Source organism: Symphalangus syndactylus, chromosome 4 (assembly GCF_028878055.3).
Source record: "Symphalangus syndactylus isolate Jambi chromosome 4, NHGRI_mSymSyn1-v2.1_pri, whole genome shotgun sequence".
Lineage (NCBI taxonomy): Eukaryota > Metazoa > Chordata > Mammalia > Primates > Hylobatidae > Symphalangus > Symphalangus syndactylus.
This window is the reverse complement of record NC_072426.2, coordinates 148119581-148133029: the sequence shown is the minus strand read 5'-3', so window position 1 is coordinate 148133029 and position 13449 is coordinate 148119581. Positions and strand designations below refer to the sequence as shown.

Genomic DNA, 13449 nt, shown 5'->3' with positions numbered 1-13449 from the left:
TGTTTGATTTGCACAGGGCTCAGGGAATTGGTTTGACCAGGCATGTTATTCACTTAGCCAGTGAGAAAACTGGCCCTCCCACCCCAGCCCTTTAATATGCAAATGCAGGGCGCCATGATGTTCTACACACATGGGGATATATGGGGGTGGCCATGCTGTCAGGCACCTGTCAGGGCAAGGGCAAGAGGACAACAGTGGGAATTGCCATGTTGGGTGGAACCAGTTTCTAAAGGCTGGCATTTGCATATTAAAGGTTGTCAGCCCAGGTTTAAGAGCCAGGGCTTTCATGCTATACAAGAAACGATTTTTTGGAGCCGCAAAAAACCTTCCAAGGACCTCTTTTCCTCTCTATCTGCCTAAAATAATTTCTTAATAACTCCTACCACACTTGTAGAGGAACAGAGATAAGAGTTACATCTGACTTCCCTTCAGAAACCATGCAAGCAAGAAGAGAGTGGAGTGAAATATTTAAAGTGTTGAGAGAGAAAAAAAAAAAAAACCTAGAGTTCTGTACCCTGAGAAATTACTCTTCAAATGTAAAGGAAAATATTTTTTTTAGGTAAATAAAAATTTAATAAATTTGTTGCCAGTAGACCTGACTTGCAAGAAATTTTAAAAGAAGTTCTTCAAAGAAAAACAAAATGATACAGTTCAGAAACTCACGTCTACATAAAGCATTACTTAAGAAACAAGTGAAAGTAAAATAAAAACTTGTATTTTCCTTATTCTTAATTGATCTGATAGATGTTTGTTAAAAAACAATAGCAATAATATATTCAATTATGTATGCTTATGTATGTACATAGACTTATCTATGCCTATGCATGAATGAAATGAATGACAATAAGGATGGGAGAGACAAATATGAATTATTTTGTTATTATAAGATACTCACACATGAAGTGGCATAGTGTTATTTGAAAGTGGACTTGGATTAGTTGTAAATTTATATTGCAAACTCTGTGCAAACATTAAAAAGTCTCTAAGAATGGAGAGCAAATGAAATCATGTAAAATGCTCAATTAAAACCACAAAAGACAGAAAAATAGTGTAAGACAAAAATAGGAATAAAGAACAAGGTGAACAAACAGAAACTAACAAATATGTTAGGTATTAACCCAACTATATCACTAATCACTTTGAATCAATGATTTAAATGCACCAATTAAGCAACAGATTTTTAAAAATACCCCATTATATGTTGTCTACAAAAATCCCACTTTAAATATAAGGACACATATAGATTACAGGTAAATGGATGAGGAAAGATATACAGTAGGCCCCCCTTACCTTTGTTTTTGCTTTTGTTTTTGTTTTTAGTTCCTGTGGTTTTCATTAACAGCAGCCACAAACAGTCCAAAAACATTAAATGGAAAGTTCCAGAAGTAAACAATTCATAAATTTTAAATTGTGCATCATTCTTGGTAGCATGATAAAATCTCACACCATCAATCCTGCATTATCTTGTGTGGGATTTGAATAATCCTTTTGTCCAGCATACCCACACTGTATATGCTACTTGCCCATTAGTTGCTTAGTAACCATCTCAGTTATCAGATTGACTGTCATGATATCTCAGTGTTTGTGTTCAGGTTAATTTGTATTTTACATAATAATGGTTCCAAAATGCAATAATAGTGATGCTGAAAATTCAAACATGCCAAAGAAAGGACATAAATTATTCTTTTAGGTGAAGAGGTAAAAGTTCTCAATTTAATAAAGAAGGGAAAAAAAGCATAAATTGATGTTGTTAAGATCTACAGTAAGAATGAATATTCTATCCATAAACTTATGAAGAAGCAAAAGAAATTTATGGTAGTTTTCTGTCACACCTTAAACTGCAAAAGCTCTAGCCACTTTGTATGATAAGTACTTAGTTAAGATAGAAAAAGCAGTTAATTCATGGATGGAAGACATGAACTGAAAAAATGTTCAATTATAGCAATATGTTGTGCCAAAAAGTGTTGAACCTATGCAAAGACTCTATCAAGAACTCTCCTGATACGAGTGACACCAAGTCATTAATGGAAAGTTAAAAGATGATTACACAGATTTAAGAATACAAAAGGTCATCATTAGTCTACTGCTACATCACAAGGCTTATGTGATTCATGGTAGGCATTGTATCATTTCACGTCATCACTAGAAGGGTGAATACTGTACAATAAAATATTTTCAGAGAGACAGAGAAATCACATTCATATAACTTTTATTACAGTATATTGTCATAATTGTTATATTTTTAGTTATTGTTGGTAATCTCTTACTGTGTCCAATTTATAAATTAAACTTTATCATAGATATGCATACATAGGAAGAAACATAGCATATATAAGGTTTGATGCTATCCACTGTTTCAGGTGTCCACTGGGAGTCTTGGAACATATCCCTTGTGGATAAGGGGGTATTACTGTACCATGCTAACACTAATCAAAAGAAAGTGGGAGTAGCGAGATTAATTGCAGACAGAGCAGATTTCAGAGCAAGGAAATTATCAAGGATAACAAGGGGCACTGCACAATGATAATGAGGTCAATTCTCCAAGAAGACATAATAATTATTAATATATATGAGTCTAACAATAGGGCATCAAAATATATGAGGCTAAAACTGATAGAACTGCAAGAAAAAATAGATGAATCCACTATTACAATTAAAGACTTCAGCTCCCCTCTCTCACAAATGGGAAGTTCCAGCAGCTAGAATTCATTAAGGCATAACTGAACACACCAGTGACATCATCAACTGGATATAATGAACATCTATAGACTAATTCTTTCAACAATAGCATTCTTCTCAAGATTGTATGGAAGCGTCACAAAGAGAGACCACATTCTGAGCCATAAAACACAGTTACCAAATTTAAAAGGAAAGAAATTATACAGTGGCTGCTATTAGACCAGAATGGAGTTTAACTAGAAATCAATTTTAAAAAGGTAGTTTTAAAATCCCAAATTACTTGGAGATTAAAAAACACACTTGTAAATAACACATGGGCCTAAAAAAGAAATCTTAGGAGAAATTTAAAAGCATTTCAAAGTAAATAAAAATGAAAAAACAACATCAAAATTTGTGGATGCAGAAAAAGCAGTTCTCAAAGGGAAATTTATGGCATTGAATGCTTATATTAGAACAGAAGGAATATTTAAAATCAAGAATCTAAAATTTTACCTCCTGAAACTAGGAAAAGAAGAGCAAATAAATCCAAAGTAAACAGGAGAAAAGAAATAAAAATCAGAGCAGAAATCAATGAAATTGAAAATAGAAACTCACTAAAGAAAATCAATGAAACCAAAGGCTGGTTCTTTAAAAAGATCAATAAAATCTATAATTTTCTAGATCAGCTAAGAAAAAAGAGAGAGAATACAAAATATTAATATCAGAAATGAAAGGAGATATTACTACAGATCCATAGTCACTGAAAGGATAAAATAAAATATTATAAACAACTCTATGCACACAAATTTGATGACCTAGATGAGATATATCAATTATTTAAAGGCATATCTTCCAAAACTCATACAAGAAGTAGACAATCTGAATAGGCCCATAACTATTAAAAACTGAATCAATATTGATAACTGGATAACTGAAAGTGTCAGGCCCAAATGGGTTCACTGGTGCATTCTACCAAACATTTAAGGAAGAAATAATATCAATTATCTAGAAACTCTTTCAGAAGATAAAATCAAGTAGAATACTTCCTCACTCATAAGAGGCCAGCATTATACTGATATCAAACCACAGGCATTACAAGAAAAGAAAACTACTGACCAATATCACTCATGAACATAGATTATAAAATCTTTAAAAATATTAATCAAATCAAACAATGTATAAAAGAATTATACACCATGACCCAAATGGATTCATCCCAGTTATGTAAGGCTGGTTCAACATTTAAAAATCAATTAATATAAATCCATCACATCAACAGACTAAAAAATAAATTTTCCAAGATAATATTAATCATTGCAGAAAAAGCATTTGACAAAATCTAAGCCCCACTTATTATACAAACTGTCAGTAAACTAGAACTAGAGAAAAACTTCCTCAACTTAACAAAGAATATCTACAAATAGCCTACAGCTAACATGATACTCAACAGTGGGAAACTTCAAGCTTTCCCATTAAAACACAAGTCAAAGATGTTCTCTTCACTGGTTTTCAGCATCATACTGGATGTCATAACTAATTGAATAAGAAAAACGAAATAATAGGTATATAGATTAAGAAGATAAAAATTAAAAATCTATCTTTGTCAATGACATGATTGTCCATGTAGAAATCCAAAATAATCAATGAAAAAGGTCCTGGAGCTAGTAAGATTATAGCAAGATTGTAGTATGCAAGGTTGATATACAAAAATTCATCACTTTCCTATATACCAATAATGAACAAGTGGAGTTTGAAATTAAAAACACAATACCATTTACATTGGTATCACCCAAAAATGAAATACTTAGGTAGAAATTGAATAATACTTATATAAGATTTACATGAAGGAAATCACAAAATGCTAATGAAAGAAATTAAAGAACTAAATAAATGGAGAGATATTCCATGTTCATGAATAGGAAGATTCAATATTGTCAAGATGTCAGCTGTATAGACTCAACATAATCTCAGTGAAAATCCCAGTAAGTTATTTTGTGTATATTGATAAAATGATTCTAAAGTTTATATGTAGTATCAAAAGACCCAGAATAGCCAATACAATACTGAAGAAATAAAAGTCAAATGTCTAATACTACCCAAATTCAAAACTACTGTAAAACTACAGTAATCAAGAGAGAGGTATTAAAAAAATAGATAAATAGATCAATGGAACAGCATTCAGAGCCCATAACCCACAAATATGGTAAAATTATCTTTGACAATGGAGCAAAAGCAATAAAAAATGTAGAAAATACAGTCCTGTCAACAAATGTTGCTGGAACAACTGGACATCCATATACAAAAAATATGTTGAAACTAGACACAGACCTTACATCCTTCACAAAAGTTGACGCAAAATAAATCACAGACCTAAATGTAAAATATAAAACTATAAAACTCCTGGAAGATAGCCTAGAAGAAAATATAAATGATCTCAGGTTTGGTGGTAACTTTTTAGTTACAACACCAAAGGAACAATATATGAAAGAAAGAATTAATAAGCTGGACTTTATTAAAACTTTTAAAAGCCTGCTATGCAAAAGACATTGTAAAGAGAATAAAAAGACGAGCCAGAGACTGGGAGAAATTATTTGCAAAACACCTATCTGATAAAGTGCTGGTATCCGAAATATACAAAGAACTCTTAAAACTCAACAGTAAGAAAACAACCTAATTTTAAAATGAGCCAAAGGTCTTCACGGACACCTCACCGAAGATATACAGATAGCAAGTGAACATGAAAAGATGGTGCACATCACGTCATGTGCAGGGAAATGGGAATTAAAATGACAATGGGGTAACACTACACACCCATGAGAAAAGCCAAAATCCAGAACACTGGCAACACCAAAGTTGGGAGAATGTAGAGCAACAGAAACTCTCATTCATTGCTGGTGGGAATGTGAAATGGGACAGACACTTTAGAAGGCAGTTTCTTTAAAAACTAAATATATTCTTACCATATGATTTAGCAACCATGCTCATTCATATTTACTTAAAGGAAAATTTATGTCCACAAAATGACCTACACAAATATGTTTATGGAAGCATTATTCATAATTTCCAGTATTTGGAAATAATCAAGATTTGCAAAAGTAGGCAAATGGATACAGTGTGCTCTACCCAGAATAGTGGAACATTGTTCAGCACTAATATGAAATGAACTATGAAGTCATAAAAAGAATGGAGGAAACTTAAATGCTTATTACTAAGTAAAAGAAGCCTATCTGAAAAGGCTACATGCTTTATGGTTCCAACTATATGACATCTGGAAAAGGCAAACCTGTGGAGAATATAACAAGATCAGTGGATAGCAGGGGTGGAGGGAGGGAAGGCTGAAGAGGCAGAACACAAGGGATTTTTAGGGCAGTGAAACTACTCTGTATGGTACTACAATGGTTGATAAATTCCACTGTACATTTGTCTAAACCTATAGAATGTACAACACTAAGAATGAACCTTAATGTCAACTATGGACTTTGGGTGACAGTGATCTATCAATGTAGGTTCATCATTTGTAAAAATTTAAAAAGTACCACTGTGGTAAGGGATGCTGATTATGACATAGGCTATAGATTTGGGGAAGTTGGGGTATTTATGTGGTAGGGGATGTTGATTATGACACAGGCTACACTTTTGTGGAAGTAGGGTTCTATAATTTCATACAGTTGGGAAACCTCTGTACATTCCACTCAGTTTCGCTGTGAACTTAAAACTGCTCTAGAAAAATAAAATATACTAAATTAAAAATAGAACCATAAACACATATATTTGCTAGACATAAAACTAATTCTAAACATAAGGGTATTACCACAAATCTGAGAAACATTAAGCTATGTGAAAGAAACTTGTCACAAAAGCCTACATATATGTGATTTGATTTATGTGAAACGTTCAGAATAGGTCAGTCCATGGAGAGAAAGTAGGTTAGTGGGGTTGCCAAGAAATAGAGGCAGAGGGAAATGAGTAGTGACTGTTAATGGTGTGGGGTCTATTTTTGGAGTGGTTATATGTTCTAAAATCAGAGAGTGGTAATGGTTGCATAATTATATGACTATACTTAAAGACTACTGAATTGTACACTTTCAAAGAGTGAATTTTATGGTATGAATGTAAATTATATCTCAATAAAGCTGTTATTCCAAAGTTATATTAATAATAAAATAAAAATATTACCTTTAACCTTTAAATTGTTGGGGTTTTCTGTGGAAAAAATAAAATGGTATTACACTTAAGAAATGTTCCCATAAATAACATTGGAAGTTTCAAAAGGAATTCTAAAAAAGTCAAACGTTTTGGAAGGAATTGAGAGCAAAGAAAAATGTATGAAATGAAATATGAATATGAAACAGATTGCAACTTTTATTTTATAGATAACAAACTAAAGCTTAGTTAGAATGACTTTGTGCAAGGTAATGAGAGAGTAGGTGCCAATGCTGGGAGTTGAATTCAGGTCAGTTAAGCCAATGTTAAAAATATTTTTATTGGTCTTGAGGTTTTCTTAAACATTTTGCTATCTCAGCAAATAAAGATCTTTCTCACACTAAATCATATTTCTAGAACACGAAAGTTCTACAAGGTTTTAAAAATGCATCCTCTTAAAACATTTTCAGGGCATAAAAAAAGAAAATGCATATTAAATATTCCAGATAATTAAAATTTCAAAATGTCTAGAAAATGACTAATCAAATCCTTTGTAACAAGTAGAATACTAATCATTGTGACCACAAATTTGAAACTGCCATTGTGAATCACTTGTTTTTGTACGTGTGGAATCAAAGCCATGCTTCATTTGTTTTGAGAACCTAATGCAGGAACATCTGTTTCAATGGTATCTGGTTAATATGAAAAATATTCTTCACTAGGAAAACAGGCTGAATTGTTATGTTGGCCATTTATCAGTTCTGTTAACTATTACATGAAGGCAAATCAATCGCACTGGAGAGAAATTCCAACTTACCAAAAAAGACGCCCCATCAATCGTTAATGGAAATATACATTTTATTTATTCATTGACTCTAAATATTAATTTTATCCTATATCTGTGTCAGGCACTTCAGTAAGTTTTAAGGTTGTGATGTAAACTAAAACAAGACATTGCCCTTAAAAAAATGTGTTCTCAGTCTAATGAAGAAACAAGAATGTAAATAAAAATGTCAACACTTAGACAAACTCTGTAACTGAAATAATCACACAGTATAGAAAAGGGCTGCCTAAATTTGTTAAGGGTGTTAATAAATGGAGGTGTTAAAATAAAGTTTCTCAACTGAGAAGTTAAAACTTTATTTTACAAAGTAAAAACTTTGTGACAGTTATTGAGAGTATAACAATTCCAGACTTCAAGTAAAAAGCAACTCCCAGCTACAACCAAACTATTGTACTTACAAAAAAGAATTCAGTGTATAGTTTCAGACAAGTATAAACACAAAATTAGGCATAAGTTTAATTAAACATTATCCCCCCAACAGATAATGTATCATCTATAAAACAAAACACTTAAGAGTTTGGGTATCATTTGAAGATCTGTAATATAAATTATCACAATTCTTCTGATATTACAGTACTTTTCAACTAATACACTTGTAAATGTTCTTAAAGTAGCATATAGGAAAATTATGTCATAATAAAGAAAGAAAGGATAAATAATTAGCAGGAAAATCATTGTAATAATCTGAGGGGAGAAAATTTTTGCAATGAAAATGTATCAAATATTTACCTAAAAGGAAAAACATTAAAAATATGCAATGACTGCAGCATTATTCACAATAGCAAAGACATGGAATCAACCCAAATGCCCATCAGTGATAGACTGGATAAAGAAAATGTGGTATATATACACCATGGAATACTATGCAACCATGAAAAGGAATGACATCATGTCCTTTGCAGAGACATGGATAAACTGGAAGCCATTATCCCCAAAAAACTGATGCAGGAACAGAACACCAAACACCACATGTTCTCATTTATAAGTGGGCACTGAACAATGAGAATACATGGACACAGGGAGGGGAACAAAACACAGTGGGGCCTGTCAGGGAAGGGCAATAGGGGAGAGCATTGGGTAAAAGACCTAATGCATACTGGGCTTAATATCTAGGTGATGGTTGACAGGTGCAGCATACCACCATGGCACATGTTTACCTGTGCAACAAACCTGCACATCCTGCACATGTAACCTGGAAGTTTAAAAAAAATTAAATTAAATTTTTAAAAATACAATGTGAAAATAAAGCATAAATAACATAGTGACAGAAAAAAATCAATTAAAAAAAGAAGTACAAAATATATATAATTTTAAGGTAAGCATTTTGTAACCTATTCAAATAAAATTATCTGTATGTTTTAAATTAATGTTATAAAGGCAAAAAGCATAATATTCTGAGTACAATTCAAATGTTTTGAAAAAGAGGAATGAACTGCGTAACATATTTTTTAACTTCAAAAATGTAAAGGACATATGCCAGGAAATAATACGTTTTTTTTAAAAAATAAAACTCTTATTGATTTTCTTTAACACTACATAGAATGAGGCTCAGCCAATATTTGTGACTGGAATTTTTTTTAGTAATGCATAAAATAAATACAAAGTCAAGTTGTGCTTATTAGCCATAGGATTCCTATCATGAATATTATCTATGGTAGATAATACAGTAAGTATTAAACTTTTGAACACCAATAATCATGAGACAAAAAGCTCTGGCAAAACTGCATGTGACAAATCGAATTGGAATGGCTGGCTTCCACATTTCTTACATAATTTGAAGAATATAAGTAAAACAATTTGTTAATACCAAATAAGAACATTTGTCTAAAAATGTTTCTTCAGTTATAGCTCCTGAACAGTGGGTAATAAGATTTGCTAATCTTAGTAGTTATTGAAAAATTTGCCAATTTCTTTTCTTTGTATGTATACACACCATATATCATTTTCTAAAAATTCAGAAGTATGATATTAGACATAACATTGAGGGATTGTATGCATTTTTTGCCCATTTGTACATGATTTTCCATTCCCTCTACCTACGCCTAAATATTTTATCTTATATTCATTGGCTATGTGAGTGTTTTTTACTAGTCACCTTCTTTTGAGTTTTATATGTCATTACTTCACTACATTCACTGAATCTCCAAGGCATCGTAGAATAATAATTGGTTTGATTGAAATGGTTTAGTGCCTTAACTTTTAACATTATAGTCTACACACCTTTTTGGGGGGTGGGCGGAAAGATAGGGTCTCACTTTGTTGCCCAGACTGGAGTGCAGTTGTGCTATCATAGGCTCACTGCAGCATCAAAGTCCTAGGCACAAGCAATTATCCCTCCTCAGCCTGCAAACAGCTGGAACTAAAGGCATGCACCACCACGCTTGGTTGTTTTCTTGTTTTCTCTTTTTTTTCTTTTTGTAGAGACAGGGTCTCTACTCTGTTGCCCAGGCTGGCCTCCAACTCCTGACCTCAAGGGATCCTCCCACCTGGGACTCTCAAAGCACTGGGATTAGAGGCATGAGCCACCATGCCCAGCCTATGCAGCATTTTTGACAATATTTATTAAATTCAAGTATTTTATAAACATACCTGTTTTATTTGGAAACTGAAACATTTTACCCAGTGCTTGTCAAACTTCATAAATGATCATATGCTTTATTTCTTAAGTTTGTTGGTAATTATGTTGGCAATTTTTTTATATTGAAAGAGTCTTGTCTTCTTGCTGTCAACCCTCCTTGGTTGTAGAGTACATATTTTCTTTGATAAATTGGCTAGGTTCTTTTTTTCTAATTGTTTGTTTAGATTTTTCTGTTAGAATCTCTGTGTGAAATATTATAACCTTTTTTTTCTTTTTAAAAAGCTTAATTATAGCAGGGTATGGCTAGCTTTGCTTATTTCACTTTAAAATTGCCTAAAATTTAGTAAGACTCATTCTTCTGATAATTTTGTCTCAATTCAAGATATCGCTTCTTGTATTTGTTTACTTAAGCTTCTGTCATGTTTTTTCTTATGTCAGTCCAAGTTTTGCAGGTTATTTTTATTTCTTCTACTCTCCAAATGGCTAGTTGTTTGTTTGTTTATTATAACTTGTACCTCTGTGCTTTGACACATTTATTCTATAAGATCTTCTATGCCTCTGAATGGGTTCATGTTAAAGCATCCTTCAGTTTACCTACTGAAATATTTAGTTGGGAAATCATGTGATTTTAGTTCCAGAAAGTATGTGTGATTGGAATGCACTTGAATTTTCTTAAGAGTTCTTATTATTTGTTTGTTCAAGTATGTTCTGTCTCCTGCAGCAACTCTATTTTGCTGTCATGAGGTCTGTTTGTGCTGACTGATCCTCTTTCTGGCTGTTAGAACCCCTATTTGTTATTTTCTTTATTAGCCCTTAGATCTAGTGGTGCGGGTAAACACGTGGAAGCAGGCAGACTACTCTCTACAACACTGAGCTAGTGGTGCAGGAGCAGAAGGGCTGCCAGCACCCACTGCGGAGGAGCAGGATGAAGCCTTCCTGTTCCCAGGTCTCCAGGCCTATACTCAACCTCAGGGCCAGAGGACCTAGTCCAGCTCCTCCCCTAGTCCCTAAGGTCATACTGACTGGAGAAATTTTTACCAATGTCAAATTTCCTTCCAAGAACCTAAGAGTCTCTGTGTGATAGGTTCTTCCAAGAATCTGGAAACTCTCCTTCAGCCCAAGGAGGAAAGAGTCCTTATCTGTTCTTTCCATAAAGATCTTCAAGCCTATTTTCTCACTGATGCCAGTGGCAATTTGATTTAGAAAAGACAGACAGATTGTCATGAATTTGAATAGATGGTGTAGAGAGCTGAATTTATTAGTTTTCTAGAGCTGCTGTGACAAAGTATGACAGACTGGGTGGCTTAAACAACAGAAATTTACTGCCTCACATTTCTGGAGGTTAAAAGTCCAAAGTCAAGGCAATGGCAGAGTTGGTTACCTCTGAGGACTGTGAAGGGAGTATCTGTTCCAGTCCTCTTGTCTTGGCTTGCAGATGGCCATCATCTACTCTCTCTTTTTATCACCTTCCCTTTATGCTTGTCTATCTCTGTGTCCAAATTTCCTCTTTATATAAGGACATCAGTCATAATGGATTAGGGCCCACCATAATGACCTCATTTTAACTTGATTACATCTATAGAGAACCTAGCTCCAAATAACATCACATGAGATACTCCTGGTTAGGGCTCCAACACATCTCTTTTGGGAGGACAAAATTCAACCTATAATGGCCATATTTAGGTAAACTGTCTACCCTGAATACCCTATTGAATGTATTAAATAAGTTCTAGATTGTTTGGTCATGGTCCTATATGCTATAAAAGTGGGTAAATTGCAGAACAACATTCTAGAGGTAGACGGAATAATAAAGGGACTCTAGCCTGAAGGGCTATGCAGGAGGAACTGCTGGGGTCATGGGAAAAAAGAGAACATTATCACAAGCAACCGTAGAATTTCACACATACATCGTATTGACACATTACCAGCTGAGAAAAAAATGAAGATTTTCATAAAACACTAAAAGGTATTATACCTACGACAGAAGTATCTCCTCTATAAACCACCTCTTGGGTAATTTATTTGCATTTTCACTTTAGTGAAAAATAATCACATAATATTCCCATTTTAAAATTTAAAATAATAATAAAGCAAAAAAAGTGGCTTAATGGCTAGTCATTGTCTAATCACTTAAGAATCACGTGGGACACTCTCCAGGAAAACAACACATAGCATTCCAAATACATTTAGCAATAGAAAAAAGAAACTACAGAGAGAAGAATAATATGTTTTAGTTTGAAGGCTTATATGATTTAGTAAATCATTTTAAACAATGCCATTTTTCATTTCATGGACAGAAATAATTTCTCAGTGTTTGTGAATATGTGCATATGAGACAGTTAAACAGACATTTAAAAAGAAATATTCTGAAATATACCCCTCAAAAGGATTTAAATGTTTTCAATTTAAAAGAAAATAGTTAATTTTTGAGGACTGAGCTCTGATTTTTTATCTTATGCAAATTCCTACCTAAGGGGTCTAAGGAGTTATGCCCTACAAACCACTTTCATCAGATGGGTTTTATTCGACCCTATATATTGTGACTTACTTCTCAATCTGACTCTGGCATAACATTATGAGACAAAGAAAAAATAACCCCAAAATATATTTCCTTACCCCACCTTCATTGCCCTTCAGGGTCTCTTGCGGGAAAATCCACATTCTATAGAGAATCCCCTTCCCCCTTCGTTTTCCTTCCTTTCTTTCCAGATCCAGTAGATAATCAACTAAGAGCCAGGCACCCTTCTAAGTCCCATTAAGAAACAATTTACAACCTGCTCTCTCTGAAGTCCGCTATCTGGGAGCTTCCTCTGCACAATAAAACTTGGTCTCCACAATCCTTTATCTTTAACCTGAACATTCCTTTATATCAATCCCAGGTCTTTAGACAAACTCAACCAATTGTCAACCAGAAAATGTTTAAATTTACCTATAGCCTGGAAGCCCCCGCTTTGATTTGTCCCACCTTTCTGAACCAAACCAATGTATTTCTTAAATGTGTTTGATTGATGTCTCATGCCTTCTTAAAATATATAAAACCAAGCTGTACTCCAACCACCTTGGGCACATGTTCTCAGGACCTCCCGAGGGCTGTGTCACAGGCCGTGGTCACTCATATTTGGCTCAGAATAAATCTCTTAAAATATTTCACAGAGTTGGACTCTTTTTGTCAACATTTTCTATTGCCAGCAAAATACAGAATAATGGTCTCACTACTATTAGATTA

General features: G+C 33.5%; 1 long non-coding RNA gene across 1 annotated transcript in view; it reads right to left on the bottom strand.

The window, feature by feature from the left end:
* The window catches only part of LOC129481264 (uncharacterized), a 47531-nt gene that overhangs the window by 24136 nt on the left and 9946 nt on the right, over positions 1-13449 (bottom strand). The window contains exon 3 of the long non-coding RNA XR_010120624.1: positions 6835-6861. This is a non-coding gene — a long non-coding RNA (uncharacterized lncRNA). The remainder of the gene's footprint in view (positions 1-6834; positions 6862-13449) is intronic.